This window comes from Lytechinus pictus, chromosome 16 (assembly GCF_037042905.1).
Source record: "Lytechinus pictus isolate F3 Inbred chromosome 16, Lp3.0, whole genome shotgun sequence".
Taxonomy (NCBI): domain Eukaryota; kingdom Metazoa; phylum Echinodermata; class Echinoidea; order Temnopleuroida; family Toxopneustidae; genus Lytechinus; species Lytechinus pictus.
Window position 1 is genome coordinate 14,656,110 of NC_087260.1, and position 16,057 is coordinate 14,672,166.

Consider the following 16,057-nt stretch of genomic DNA (forward strand, 5'->3'; position numbering starts at 1 on the left):
CAAATAGTTTTTTTGAAGCGCCACATTCGGTTAAAAAGAAAAAAATCTGTTCTATGCCACTACCTAACATAAGAACCTAGAGAGAAATCATGGCAAGGGGTCCCCTTAAGTATTAAGGACATGTGGGAGGGGTTGCATCATTCCCCCCCCCCCTACTCCTTAAAAAACTTTTGAATATGAGGCACTTTAATTGGCCCAACTGACACATACATTCCGTTATAAAAACAGAGATGATATATACACAAAAAACAAAGAAATTTAGGGATAAAATGATGTGAGAATAATTTATTACATTAAGAAAAGAAAGAATAGTAAAAATGTGGAGGAAATGAAAATAAAATAAAGGAAAATAATACATATTTTTTTAAGAACAATGGATGAAGGGATGAATAAATAATCAATTACTCCTGGGAAGACATTATTTGGATTGAAAGTGGATTACAGAAATGTACAGAAAAAGGGCAAAACAAAATAAATGAGATTAGGACAGATTATGAAATTATTGTACTAGATGTGGTCATGTGTCATGGGGTCGCCCACCAAAAAGGGTGGTGCTGTTACATATTTTGGTTAATTTGTAGAGTTATTCCTAAATATTTTCAAAACCAAAGAAGTTATGCCAACGAATTTGGTATTATTTTAAAGCTGAATTCATTGGCTAATACATGTAATCTAGAATGTTTCATTGCTCTCATTAACAGAACTTGAGTTACACATCTTTAAAGACAGAACACCAGGGGTGGTACCTGAAGCAGTGCCGTCGGAAGCAGTGCCACCTGCACAAAGTCAATTTAGGTAATTTTCAATATTTTGGGCTATTTTGGGTGAAACATTAATATTTTTGTCAAAACTTGACTTCCAACTACAAATTTGGTATCAAATTTAGAGCTAGAACATTCTTCTTTTCTGTTAATTGATGGAAAAATACATTTGGCAATGTTATTGTCAAGATAAAATGAAAAACAAGGTCAAAACATTTAAAAAGAAATTTAAAAAATTGTGAACTTTTCACAACAATTGACCCATATTTTCTTCACAGTTATTCTTACTTTCATTTTCAATATAGCTTGTGTGTACCGGTATAAAACAGAATGTGCTTTCTATTATTCGGTATGATGAAAGTGATACTTGGCTTTGTTACAGATCTTAAAGGTCAAATGACACAGGTCAGAGACATTCAGACCAACAATATGTGAAGAATCTTAGAAGTATTATCATCTAATGATATAATTTCTTTTAAATTGTTTTATACCTTAAATCAGATGAACACAGTCCCACCATTTAATTGTAATGCAGGCAATAATAGCACACTACAGTGCGAGTCAGAAAAAATGTTAGTTTTTAAAATTATGTATTTTTTAAATGTGGGATTCAGAGAAAATTTCTAGCATGAATGGATAGAGTAAATATTCCTTTGTCACTTGGTAAAATTGTTTCAGTGTTGTTGTTACGGTTGAGTGCACAACAGCCATTGTTTGAAAAAGTGTCAAAACCCATTTGCGCCAAGTCAGGTGATTACCTGCTGAAACACACAAATGATGAGCGTAAAGTTTATGCGTACATGTATGTTTATTAATCAAGAAAAATAAACAAGAGAACCGGTAAATCAATAAATTATCTTCAATGAAACATGTGAAAAGTTCCTTTTCATTGTAATTTTGGCCACAACTTGGACAAAGCTTCAGGCCTTCAATCTTCCACATGTTGTCCATTTCTCTCGATGCACTTCTGAGCTTGATGGAGCATTGCTGCCATGGCCCTGCGAAGTGTATGCCTGTGTTCGTCTGGGGGTACCTGAAGTCAAAAGTGTACAGCACCCCACCTGAAGACCTGGATGACTTGCAGCAGCGGATCATCAGAGTACCATGGAAGACTGAAGGCGGGAAGCTTTGTCAAAGTTGTGGCCAAAATGACAATGAAAAGGAATTTTCAGTAAAGATAATTTAGATTTACTGGTTTTTTTGTTTATTTTTCTTGATTGATATACTGTATACGCATAAACTTTACGCTTATTGTTTATGTGAATGCTTTTGTCTCTGTTTCAGCAGGTAATTACCTGACATAGCGCAAATGGGATTTGACACTTTTTTCAAACAATGGCTGTTGTGCACTGAACCATAACAACAACACTGAAACAAATTTTACCAAGTGACAAAAGAATATTTACTCTATCCATACCTGCTATGAATTCTCTCTGAATTCCACATTTTCTTTTAAAATACTTCATTTAAAAGTGTAATATTTTTTCTGACTCGCACTGTATAATAGCACAATATACTAATTTCTTTATCCCCCCCCAAAAAAAAAAATAATAATAATAATAATAATAAATAAATAAAAATTTAAAAAAATTAAATGAAATAAAATAAAAAAGAAATTAAAAATGCATACACCATGTATATGCTGGTTGATTTTGAATTACATGTAGTTTCTTGACCATAAACCCAATAAAATTATACATTGTTAGAAAGGTCTGACTCTGTCTGTGCAGAAATATTATTATTTTGGTCATAGGAAGATTGTACAAATTATCATGATCACAAATATGAAATTTACAAAAATACTAATTAACACATTTAAGCTTTACATCAATATCTGAGTGCAGATTTGGTTTCATTGAGTAATTTCCTTTCAGAAAATATATACACTGTACGTACTTTTACTATCATAGGATGTACATGTATACTTAGTGAGATAAAGACTTTTGAAGTTAAAAAGGCAATGCAGAAGCAAAGATCACCATGTAACGCAAAAGTAGGCGACCTCATGACACAAGATCATATAAAAAAAAAATATATATGATTGATATAGAATGAATGAAAATTGAATTCAAGATAAGGAAATAGAAAGAGAGGAAAATTGATTGATTGATACAAAATTAACGACACTATCAACACATGCGTGTCATATAAGTGTCGGACAGTTAATCTGGAAAGGTTACTATAATACAGTACAAATTACCCTAATGCAACTTTACAAAGGAACAGGATTATAAATTAGTAATTATCAGTAATAAATTAATACGTTAACTACTTCCCCGGGATAACTTCCCTACTCTTAGAGGAAAATAAACTTAGGAGTACATGAAGAAAGAGGATATGATAAAGGGAGAACTAAAGGAACATGTCAGGAAAGAGATGAAGACTGAGTGATAAGAACTTACAATTGGAAAGAGGCTGTTGTAGGTTCGAAGTGAAAAAAAGGGGAATGCTTAAAGGTCAAGTCCATCCCAGAAAAATGTTGATTTGAATAAATAGAAAAAATCAAACTAGCAAAACGCTGAAAATTTCATCAAAATCGGATGTAAAATAAGAAAGTTATGACACTTTTAAGTTTTGCTTATTTTTCACAAGAAAAGTGATATGCACAACTCAAATGAGACAGTCGATGATGTCCCTCACTCACTATTTCTTTTGTATTTTATTATTTGAATTAAACAATATTTCATTTTTTATAGATTTGACAATAAGGACCAACTTAACTGAATCATATAGTATTAAACAATGCCCATTCCACATGTTCAGGGAGGAATTAATCGTTGTTTCACTTGACAATGAGGAGAGAAGTAGAATATTCTCTATTTCATACTATACAATACAAAAGAAATAGTGAGTGGGTGACGTCATCAGTCTCCTCATTTGCATACCCACCAGGAACTGTTTAGTGAAATTAAGCAAAACTTTAAAATGTCATAAATTTCTCATTTTACATTCGATTTTGATGAAATTTTCAGTGTTATGTTTGTTGGATTTGTCTCTTTTTATTCAAATCAACTTTGTGTCGGGGTGGACTTGTCCTTTAAAGAAATTGGGGAGGGAAGGCTTGAGGATAAAATAGAGAGACAATGCAAAAAAGTGGATTGAAATAAAGGGGAAAACAATCAAATCAATACTGAAACTTAAAAGGAGTGATTGACTTAATGAGAAAAAAAGAATGAAAGATGCCAAGAAAGAGTTGAATTGAATTGAATTGAATGTATCTAAATTGTCCTATGTAGGAAATTCCTTTCACATCGGGTTTACAAAATTACAAATACATATATGCACATAGACAGAATGAAATAGACTTACAATACCGTGGGATATACACATACAAAATGTTGTACACACATTTCAAATATAATAGAATAAGTTTAATTGCAAATTAATTGATTAATTATTCAAGTATTAATTGGTTTGTGATTCCATCTCTAGCCCAAATACTTAGGCGGTCGGGGAAGGGGGGCGGAACGAGTATTGCGAGGAAGGTAAATTAAGGGTGAAGGAGTATTAGAAAGGGGGGGTTACTATCTTTTCATAGTAATCCAAGTGCAATTCCCCATTCAATCTGATAACTGTACAAATAATCACATGTTGTGAATGGGGACGGATGACTGCTAAAACGTACTCTGTTCGTACAGGAGACACAGAGGCGGACACCAGACCTATGTATTTCAATTAGGAGGGATGAAGTATACGTATGTACCAGATCAAGAAAGAAGGTGGAGTAAAAAGGATTTTTCAATCACTCTTTTCTCCACCTCTATTATTCATTGAATAATAGAATCAAAATATTGATTGTAAATAATTATCATTGTTATAATAATTATCTACAATCAATATTTAAATTCTATTATTTAATAAATAGTAATTTTAATCTATGAATTGTTCGTCAAAACGGCAGTTCGTAACATAGTTCATCGAAGTTACATCATATCGAAGCAGTTAAAGGGTCAAGCCTATTGTATCTGCAGTGTTTACGAATTGATACACGACATCGGTCTGGTAAGAAACCTCTAATTTTTCTTATTTTGGGGGGGAAACTGTCATACCTTTATACACATTAGGTGTATAAAGGTATGCTATTTAATAAAATTGTAGTCTAAAATAGAGTCGATATTTCTAATATAAAAAATGAAGGGAATTCCCTTCTTGTGTATTATCTTCTCCAGGCTCAGTCCCATATGCTTGTCTACACATTATTTCAAATATAATAGAATAAGTTCAATTGCAAATAAATAAATTAATTAATTATTCAAGTATTGAGAATGGCGACGAATGACTGCTAAAACGTACTCTGTTCGTACAGGAGACACAGAGGCAGACACCAGACCTATATGTATTTCAATAAGGAGGGATGAAGTATACGTATGTACCAGATCAAGAAAAGAAGGTGGAGTAAAAAGGATTTTTCAATCACTCTTTTCTCCACCTCTATTATTCATTGAATAATAGAATCAAAATATTGATTGAAAATAATTATCATTGTTATAATAATTATCTACAATCAATATTTAAATTCTATTATTTAATAAATAATCATTTTAATCTATGAATTGTTCGTCAAAACGGCACTCGTAACATAGTTCATTGAAGCTTCGTCATATCGAAGCAGTTCAAGGGTCAAGCCTATATTGTATCTGCAGTGTTTACGAATTGATACACGACATCGGTCTGGTATAAAGAAACCTCTCATTTTTCTTATTTTTTGGGGGAAACTGTCATACCTTTATACGCATTAGGTGTATAAAGGTAACTATTTAATAAAATTGTAGTCTAAAATAGAGTCGATATTTCTAATGTTAAATATGAAGGGAATTCCCTTCTTGTGTATTATCTTCTCCAGGCACAGTCCCATATGCTTGTCTAGGCTCCGTGATGAAATGACAATATCAAAATCATTAAAAAATATCATCACGGAGTCCTCTAGGCTAGGGGGAAAAAAGCCAGGCAGGCCAAGTGAAGCAATGTCTGAATGAGATTTTGCCGAAATAGAGCCACTTCTGATCACAATATTTGGGAAAGTGGTTGAAATATTGTCCTTAAAATGTGATTGAGAGACTTGCTGTGACGTTTGGGAGGAATTACTGGTGGGGAAATTTGCTTGAAGTCTGCCAGTGCGAGACTGCGTTAGCGCCATGAAAATTACTTAGGTTACATTCCATATATTTCAAAAAAATGGAGCAAAATAGATCCACTATTGGTCATTCCTTCCCACTCCCCCCCCCCCCACCTGAAATATTGAGGGAATGTAATGGCCAAATCGTGATTTCGGGAACCACTCGTCAATTTGTACGTGTGCACTTGTGTCAAATGTTGTGACTTGTGACTACAACTTGATGGAGGTCGGTTCTGCTGTATAAAGTCACAGACAAAGTGAACGCGAACAGCACGGTGGTGTGTGTGTGTATTTGAGTTTTGTCAGACGTGTGTCAATCAGATATGATTATTTACGTCTGGGTCAACGTCACCATCCGAAAGACGTGACCAGGGCTCAAACCTCGAACCTCTGCATCAATTTGAAACTTCCCCACAGTGTAACTGTAAGGCTGTGGGGAAGTTTCAAATTTATGCAGAGGTTCGCGCTGGGCGTTGTGGCGTGCGCCTGTAAGTTGCTGGGCGTTGTGGCGTGCGCCTGTGTAAGTTACACTTACAGATACTTACAGGCACACGCCACAACGCCCAGCGCGGTGCCGGTGGTTCCCTATGAATAACGCCGATATATCCCCCCATCCCCTAACCCAGGGAGCTCCCGCCCGCTGCTGTGCGGGCGCCCAGGGGCTTACCGTGTATTTTACCATACTCACGGGACTAGGGTGATTTATGGTCTAAATATTTCTCCAAATGAATTGTGAAAACAGAAATTATGCACTTACCACGATTATATGAATGAAGGTCTAACGAGTGGCAGTTTCCTGACATCTGGGCACAAACTGGAACCTCAAAAAAACGAAAAGTTATCTCCTTCTACCCCAGTCTCGATCGGCCATTTTGTTACAATTCATAACAAAAATTATTTTTATGATATTAGTGATTATTACTCGAAAAATGCAAGCTTTGTCCTCATTTGTTTAGCATTTATTAAAAAATTACCCATTAACTATAATCCTACTCATATTTTAAATGTTATAAAATAAAGGGAAACTTACATTTGAGTCCTTTTTCGATCTTTTCTTGGCAGTCAGTCCGGTCCCGTCGAGTGCGATCAAAGCGGTACGAAGCTGATTTTCAGATCACGTGATACGAGTAGTCATCACCTGATCGATCGACTATCCTTTTTTAAAGACCGCAACAATTATAAATTTTATTATAAAATATATATAGAATAAATAATTGCATGATATTATATATATTTCTACAATTAAAAATATTTTGTGATATGAATTTAATATTTGACGTAAAAATCGCTATTTAACAAAATATTTATTAAAAAATAAAAATCAAACAAAATAAAAACGCCTTGGACACAGTGCAAAAAACCTAACAATTTGGCCGCGTTCTTAACAACTATCGTAAGGGGCGCTCTATTTATAAATAAAGTTGCATATGTAGCTGTCTACCGCGACAGGAACAGCCGCAGAATTGAAGCAAGAAGCGTGGGAAATTGCCAGAAAATTCAAGAAAAGAACCGGTGAGTACCGATTTAACAGTACTAATTTATGAAGTAACATTTATTGAATCATTACAACTTCAAGATTTATTTTTTAGTAAAACAAAGCTTAGTTCTAAGCTAGGGCGGCCCAAATGCGCGTGAGTGGAGTCCCAGTTTATTAGCACGGGTAAGTATTGGGGTGTCGCCTAGAGTGCCTATGAGGTCCATACATGTAATGTTTGGACCTCATTACTAGGTCTAGGACTCTTACTCTTAGGAGTAGGAGTGGGTCAAATACACGGTAAGCTCCTGGGCTCCCTGGGTTACCCATCCCCTAGATCAACACCCATGACCATGTAGTGGACAACTGATTGAACAGAGACTGAACTTCTGAAGCTTTCGGTCCGTCTTAGCGCGAGCGCGAGGCAAAGGCCAAGGCCTGCAAGTGCAATGCGAGGCCGTGTCTGAAATCGGTGCCGGTGCGGTGGATCGTGGAGCTACCTAAATTATTACGGTACCGGTACGCAAATTTCAATAGGTGGGACAATACATGAAAAAAACTTTTCTGGAAAGATCGATTCATATTCAGTAAAAAATAATACAAAATCATATTCTTAGCGTCTTACCTTTATAAGAAGGATCATATGAACAAGATATTATTACAGGGGCTCCTAGTATTTCGACCATCTTGAAAATCCAATGTATTTTTACTTTTCTTCTTTGTAGCAGCCGTCTGTCGTCTGTCACCCAAGTGAACATAGCAGCCTATATTTTTTTTCATTCGTAAATACTATTTCATGTTTTTCAGCGACTTTGAAAAGCTCATTAAATCTGGGAGCATCATTTTAAATTTCACCCCCCTCCCCTTGCTACCTTCATTTCAATTATGAAGTTAATCAGAGGCAGAGTTATGGTTCCCCCCCCCCCTTGCCCCCCGGGTACCGCCTATTACCACGAACTGAAAATATGTTTGAAGGCATATGAGAGATTAAAAACATCGGAACAAGATTAGCTAGGTATTAGGTGGAAGGAAAAGAAGAAAACTACTAAGAAGGCCTAATAAGAGATAAATATATAGGTCTAACTTACAAAAAAGCATAACTTGGAAGTTATATCCTAATTTTTTTTTCATGATCACTAAAAGTTCTAGAAAATGTCCCCCTTTTTAGGTCTGAATATAAAAACTTTATCTCGCGCTTTTTTAATGGTGGCATACCGTATATGCTCTTCAGGAATTCCTTACAAGAGTTCATTTTCAAATCCTGAATATCCGATTTTAATTCAGCATGCGCTTCTCGTTCGAATTATTTGATGAGTGTATATAATTCTACAAGCAATAACCTACAAGATAAACTCTCTTTTCCATATCTGAATATCAACAATTTCCAGCTCACGCCGCTCGCAATTTTTTATTTAAAGGGGAATCCAACCCAAATAAAAACTTGTTTTATAAGGAAAAGAAAAATCAGACAAGTTGATAGGTGAAAGTTTGAACAATATTGGACAAACAACAACAAAGTTATGAATTTTTAAAAGTTGTAAATATTGGTAATCACTATACCCATGGAGACTTCAAATTGGCCGCATATGGGATGTCAAAGTGATGTAAGGCAAGGACTACTCTTCCATGTACTCCAATACATAATATGGCTAAAATGTCATTTTTCCCAAAAGTTTTATTTCAAATTATATTTTTCTTTCATGAGGACATAAAACAATATACTACCAGGGTTATATTGAGATTACTGCCCCAGGGGAATGGGTATTTAGGAGAAAACCACAAATCCCTGATAATAAAGTACATGGCCTATGAAAAAGTTGTCCTTGCCCCTTGTCATAATTTACTTACCCAGTTGCCAATTTGAAATCTACATAGTATTAGTGATCTCAATTTCAAAGCAGCTGTAACTTTCTTATTGCTTGTCCGATTTCTTTCAAACTTTCACCGTTCCGTTTAATTTATTTTTCTCCTTCCCAACACAACATTTAATGGCCAAGGCTGGATTCCCCTTTAATTGGCCTATATCTTCTGATCATGATTACAAAAATAGCTTTTAAATATTTTTCCTGTTTTGCTCTCAATCTGAAAAATATAATCAGCTCGCATTTCGCCCTCTAATTGTTATTTTAGCGAGATATGTGTCATAATTACAAAAAGCTTGTACTTATAAGCCTTACTGTTGGATAAAAAAATAATCAGCTATAGACTAGAGCTTCGCGCTCGCATTCTGGAACTGTATCCTGAACGGCCGATCCTGTATTTGCATTTAATTTTTAGGTTAGTCAAAGCGAGTAACGCACAATTTTGTTCTACTTTCATTAACTTCACTTCTCCACAATCAAAATAATTGAGAAACTCATATGGAATGTAAATATCTTATATTTTAAAAGTTTGTCGTAGAAAAATTAATTCCGCGGCGAGGTTTGAATGGAATATTGCGCTTGTTTGTAAAGTAATTTTTACTTTAACAGGATTTGTGTCAATCGAGAGCTGCTGGTATTAATTTATAAAATACTTGAAGATCCCATAACTGAATTTATTGATGAATTTTATGCAAAATTTAATCAATATCTTCTTTCACTTTTTCTGCCTTCATCTTCGGTCATTTTTTTCAGATTAATTGGTTTCGTTTTTTTTGTAATTGTTAGATGTTTGTTGGTTGTTGACCGCCTTGGTAAATAAAAGATAGAATAGGTTTGAAATACTGAATGGATGAGAGCTCAAATGGCCCGAACAGTCTTAATAGGGTCTACATCATTTTTATGTTGATATCAAAATATTTGCATAGTGTACACTTTACATCATAATCCTAAGACCATGCACTTACACCATTTTGGGGCATTAATTTTCTCGTGCATTTGTAAACAAAGTTTTTTTGTTGTTAAATGGTGGCAAGGGAAGCTTAAAAAATAAACCAGCTTAATATTTTTCTAATAGAGTAAGACTAAAAATGTACCACTTTCATTTACTTCACTTCTCCACAATCAAAATAATTGAGAAACTCATATGGAATGTGAATATCTTATATTTTAAAAGTTTGTCGTAAAAAAAATATATTCCACGGCGAGGTTTGAATGAAATATTGCGCTTGTTTGTAAAGTAATGTTTACTTTAACAGGATTTGTGTCAATCGAGAGCTGCTTGTATTAATTCAAAAAATACTTGAAGATCCCATAACTGAATTTATTGATGAATTTTATGTAAAATTTAATCAATATCTTCTTTCACTTTTTCCGCCTTCATCTTCGGTCATTTTTTTCCAGATTAATTGGTTTCGTTTCTTGTAACTGTTAGATGTTTGTTGGTTATTGACCGCCTTGGTAAATACAAGATAGAATAGGTTTGGAATACTGAATGGATGAGAGCTCATTGGTGGATCAAATGGCCCGAACGGTCTTGAAATCCTCCCCCCCCCCCCTTCCTTCTTCAAAACCCCGGCATCAAAACAAAAAATTAAAAAGAGAGGACACAGAAGGCAAAGGTGCAAAAGAAAGGGGGCAGTGCAGGGGGCAAGACGAATGTTTAAGCAAACTCAAAAGCAATGGAGCGAAGCGACCGAGCTTGTCATGGGTGCAACTTTTCATTTTTTAGAGTGAAATTGAGGATTTATGCACACTATTTAAGTGAATTTCGTGTGTTTTCGATTTTCAATAAATAAAAAAAATGTAAGTTTTCCAAAGTTCTGTGGGCAACTAATTGATAACACCAGTATTGCGTTAAATATGTACTTTTCCAAGAAGATTGTTGATGTCTGTTATCAGACCTAAAAATGTTGAAGTAACAATATCAGTGCTTATATTATCTAGTGTGATATTTTAGGCACTTTTTTTAATAATTGCTAAAAGGAATACGTTTCGTTTTTTGATTGTTTTTTATGCAAAGCGCAGTGGCGATGGCTGCGACGTCGTCAACATTAATTTTTATTTCTTTCTTTCTTTTTTTTTTGCTCATTAACGTTAAGGTGTGATATGCTTTGTGGAATGACAAAATCACAGGCTATCATGATGGTCACTATGCATGTATCCCCGCCTTTTCATTTTGGATTTGAATCTTCCCGTTTCTGTACTAATTCGATAAGACTAATGTTCTACAATCTCGAGAAAAAAAATAATGAAATAAAAAAACAAGAATTATTCAAGCGCTGGGTTTTTTTTCAATTCAGAATAGTCTGTTGTCCGCTTTACCTGCACGAGGGCGTGTAAAATCTTCAATAAATTATGATTTCATTAACTAGAAACTTGCTGCTTAGTCTTTTAATAATTGCCCATAATCCGAAATTGAGAATAAATTATTCTCATCCCAATGATTGTTATTCTCTTAGAATATAATGGAGCAACCTTGAATGTGAATTCGATCGAACTGGTATATTAACATGATTAAATTGAAGAATAAATTTATGACAATTGTGAGGGACAGGTAATGGACACGACCACAGAATGGGAAATTAACCTATTTTCCAGATATGTGGTCTACATTAAATAGGGTCGATGCAAAGGTAATTTGATACCTATGGGGGGGGGCAGACAATCCAAAAGTGACGTAATGCGTTTTCTGAAATAAAGTAATAGAGGTATTGAAAAGATATCTAAACTTTGACCCCCTACGCTATGGTGGTAATGTCCTCCTTACTCATTTTATTCCAAGTCTTGTCATGACTTCAAACAAAGTGAAAAAATCATAAGGGGCAGTCGGCCCCTGCCCGTTGTGGTGCCGCCCATGACGTCGTCAGTGTTTCTCGCTTTAATTGGTTGTTAAATAATAAATGTTTGATACTAGAACGCTCGATTGTAATATATCATTATATTAATCTGCTTATCTGCACATTTCGAATGTCTATCCCGCAACCGTTAGAATGACTTTCTGTTCAACGCGCTGTCTTAGAGTGTCAAACAAGAATTTGGACGAAGCTGCCATGATTTTTTTATTTTAATAAACTAGCCGACTATTGAGAAATCAAATTTTTAAATCATAATTTATATCAGCTCTTGGAATACTCCGTATACGTCAAAAATAATTCGTTAGAAGAAAAAAAGATTCTTTTAAAAAGTCCGGGCGTAATTGATGCATGAGTGTGAGTTATTTGATTTTAATCATCAACATCATAGGGAATGGCCTGCTTTATTTGAAAACCGGAATATTTATCCTTATAATTTTCGATGTTTGTTTACACGTTTCCAAAGGATTAACATAATTGCGATCAGCTGAGGTTTTGCCTTTTTCGAGAAATGAGAACATCCACCTGTTGCCATTCCTCCAATTAAGGTATCTCCAATTGGTCAAAATGGTAAGTATAATCAGGGGCGGGGCAAGGGTACGGGGGTGATCCAAGACGGCCGAAAATTGATGGCATTTTTCACAAATTTTTAATATAAAATAGAGGTAATATAGAATTGTGCGACAAAGCCATCTCTTATTTACTCTCTTTCCCATTTATTCCCATTTTTCGTAGTTTCCCCTATTATTAATATTTTGAAATATCGCAAAAATGACAATGAATCAGTTCCACCCCCCCCCCCTCGGTGGCTCTGCGTCTGTATCCGAGTATTTTTTTTAATACTTTTCTAGCCACATAAAGGTTTTCATGTTACAAGAATGGTAAATATCCTGCACTATTATGGTCTTCCATGCACTAAAAATAATTGTGACCTACACGAGCAGAATAGTCATTATGAGGTCTGAACCGCTTCAGGCTAATCGAGGTATAAGTTAATATGTAAAATTTAAGAAAAAATGCGGTAATAATGCATCGTCACTGAAGTGAATTGACAATATCAAGCATTTTTTTAATTTTGCAGTGCTCCCCAAATTTAATTTAAATCTCGAGAAATTGCCGCATTTGAGTAGTTTTTAGTAGTTTACCGTTATTAAATCAAATTGTTTAATCTCATTTTCTTATAGAAATTTCCGGCCGTTGGAAAAGAAACACATATACGCATCATCACTCTATTGGCGCTCTTGATAGGTAAGTTTTAAAAACTGAACTTATTTGTGACAAAGAGTACAATTATTACGAAAAAAAAGTATTGTTATCGTTATACTAATAAAGTTGTTGTCTACTTAATCATCATCATCGTCGTCGTCGTCATCACCGCAATCATCGTCATTACAATCATGATCATCACCATCACCACCTTAGTCGCCAAATCATCACCATCATCATCTCAATTATCACGAACATCATCATCACCGTCGCCATCGTCGCCGTCATCATCACCATCATCACCAACACATCCACAATCGCTTTAATTATAATCTTCAACATCGAATTTATCCCTATGTAGACCTAATGACAGATTATTTTCATCATCATTGTGCTCAATCGCAAGTGATTTTTTTAATCGAAATACGTGTATGCTTACATTAAATTTACGATGCATAACGAGAAAGAACAAATGTTTACCATTTGTGTCAATTTTTCTTGAAGGTCTTATTTTCATATGCTACCTGACATCACTGGCGTACCTAGGATTTTCCAGAAGGGGGCAAACTTTTTGAAGTTTTCAACCAAAAAAAGGGGGCACGTCCCCTGTATCAGTTGTGACTCGTCAGGGGGCAGGGATACGTCCCCTGCATGAGTTGTGACTCGTCAGGGGGGCAGTCTGCCCCCCTTAGGTACGCTAGTGCCTGACATATTATTATTGATTTCAAAGCTTTGATTACAGGTTTGGACATTGAGAACCGATCACGGCGTGCGGCATCAACATCGCCAGGTCATTCGTCAGCACCTCCACAAAAGAACGTATCAGTACTCGCTCAAAACGAATGCCAGTCGATCACCAGCCCCGATGGAACAGTGATACAACTCATACCTAAACTCATTCCCAAACTACGAGGTCGTCTACCGGCGAGTATGGGCAGCATCAATCGCCATCTCATATATGCCGCTTTCCAGGTGATAATACATGTATAGCCCCGCTTTCAGGTGCTCCAATTAATGACGGACGCAAACGTATTTATAAACTTCGTGTGTCAATACAACGTTGTAATTATACCTAGGCCTACATCTTCTACCCGAACGTCATACATGTCCATACGTCGTATAACCAATCAACGTATATCTTTATGCGATACTCTTGTGTATATGCATACACGTATAATGGGGGGCCGTGCCCCCCCCCCCCCCCCCCCCGGTAGGCAAAAAGGGGGCGCCAAAAGAAGAAAGAAGCAGAGGAAAAGAAAAGGGGGAGGGAGGGAAAGAAGAAGGGAAAGATAAAAAAGGGGAAAGAAAGAGAGAAGGAAAAAAAGAAGAAGGAAGGGGGCGCCGAATCGATGTTCGACATATGGTGCGCCAAAGTGAAGTTCGACCTATAGGCCGCTGAATTGATGTTCGACATAGGAGCACCAATTTTATGTTTGTCCTGAGGCGCCAAATTCATGATCAACCTAGGGAGGGGGCGCAAATTCCTACTTGACCTTTGGGGCGCCAATTAGATGTTTGTTCTGGGGTGCCAAATTCATGTTCAACCTAGGGAGGGGCGCCAAATTTATATTCGACCATTGCGCCGCATTGATGTCTGACCGGGGCGCCAAAATCATTTTCACATGAGTTTGGCGCTCGCGCTCGTATCAAATACATAGTTAGATGCCCATCCTGGTCATGATTACCAAAATGCTTAGAAAGTCCAAATTTTAGGTCAGAGTATCAAAGAATTTTATCTTGCTCCTTGCGTTCGCATCAATTGTTAAGTAAGGTGACGATCGATCGTGTTCATCGTTAGATATGTGCTTAGAATGTCCAACTTTGGATCGAAATATTAAAAAAAATCCACGACACCTGTTGTATTTCCAGATCTGTCTCTTCCACATAATTATCTACCACCCACTTTAACAGCCCCCCCCCCCACCCATAGGGACAATAATAGACTTTGAGGCAAAAAAATAAAGATAAAAACTACCACCCACTTTAACACAATGGTGCCCAATATCAAATCAAACCTATCATCTACAACCACTCATACTACAGCAGCTACTGATAAGATTTGCTGAATTACATTTCCCATTGTCCCTTCCCCATATTCTCTTTTTCCCTAAATATGTTGAAAATGCGAATAATAATAATCCACTTTTATATAGCGGCACCGTACCACCGTCTCTAAGCAAGAGTTTTACAGATATATTATTCCGCCGGTCATCGGATCCTGGCATACCCGCACACAATGTATTCTCTTTCTCCGGGTAACCATTTAACACCTGGGTGGAGAGTGGCAAAGTTGGATCGACACCTTCCCAAGGGATGCTAGACCGCGGTGGGATTCGAACACACGACCATTTGATTACGAGTCGAGAGTCAGAATCGCTAGAATACGAGGCTTCATATGTATTTACTCTAAATTGAAAGTTGTATAAATTCCAAAAAAGTGTTCTGGGCAATCAGTCGTGATGACAAAACCTCTATTGTACGTAGTCTAATAATGTTTGTTTTATTCTATTTTTCTTGAGAAATAACTACTTTGAAAGAGAGCATCACGAACACGGAAATGGAAACAGCCACCACACGTACAACTGACCATGGAACATTAACAGCTACTGGTAAAACCAATTCCCACTTCCCCATGTCTAGATTTTCTCTCCCCTATAATATTTCAGTGCAAATATTTATTTGATTTGGTTTGATTTGGTTTTATTTGATGTATTGATTTCCGTTTCATAGGTGTACATGATAGATATAACATGAACAAGTAAAACAATTTGCAAGACATAAACTGA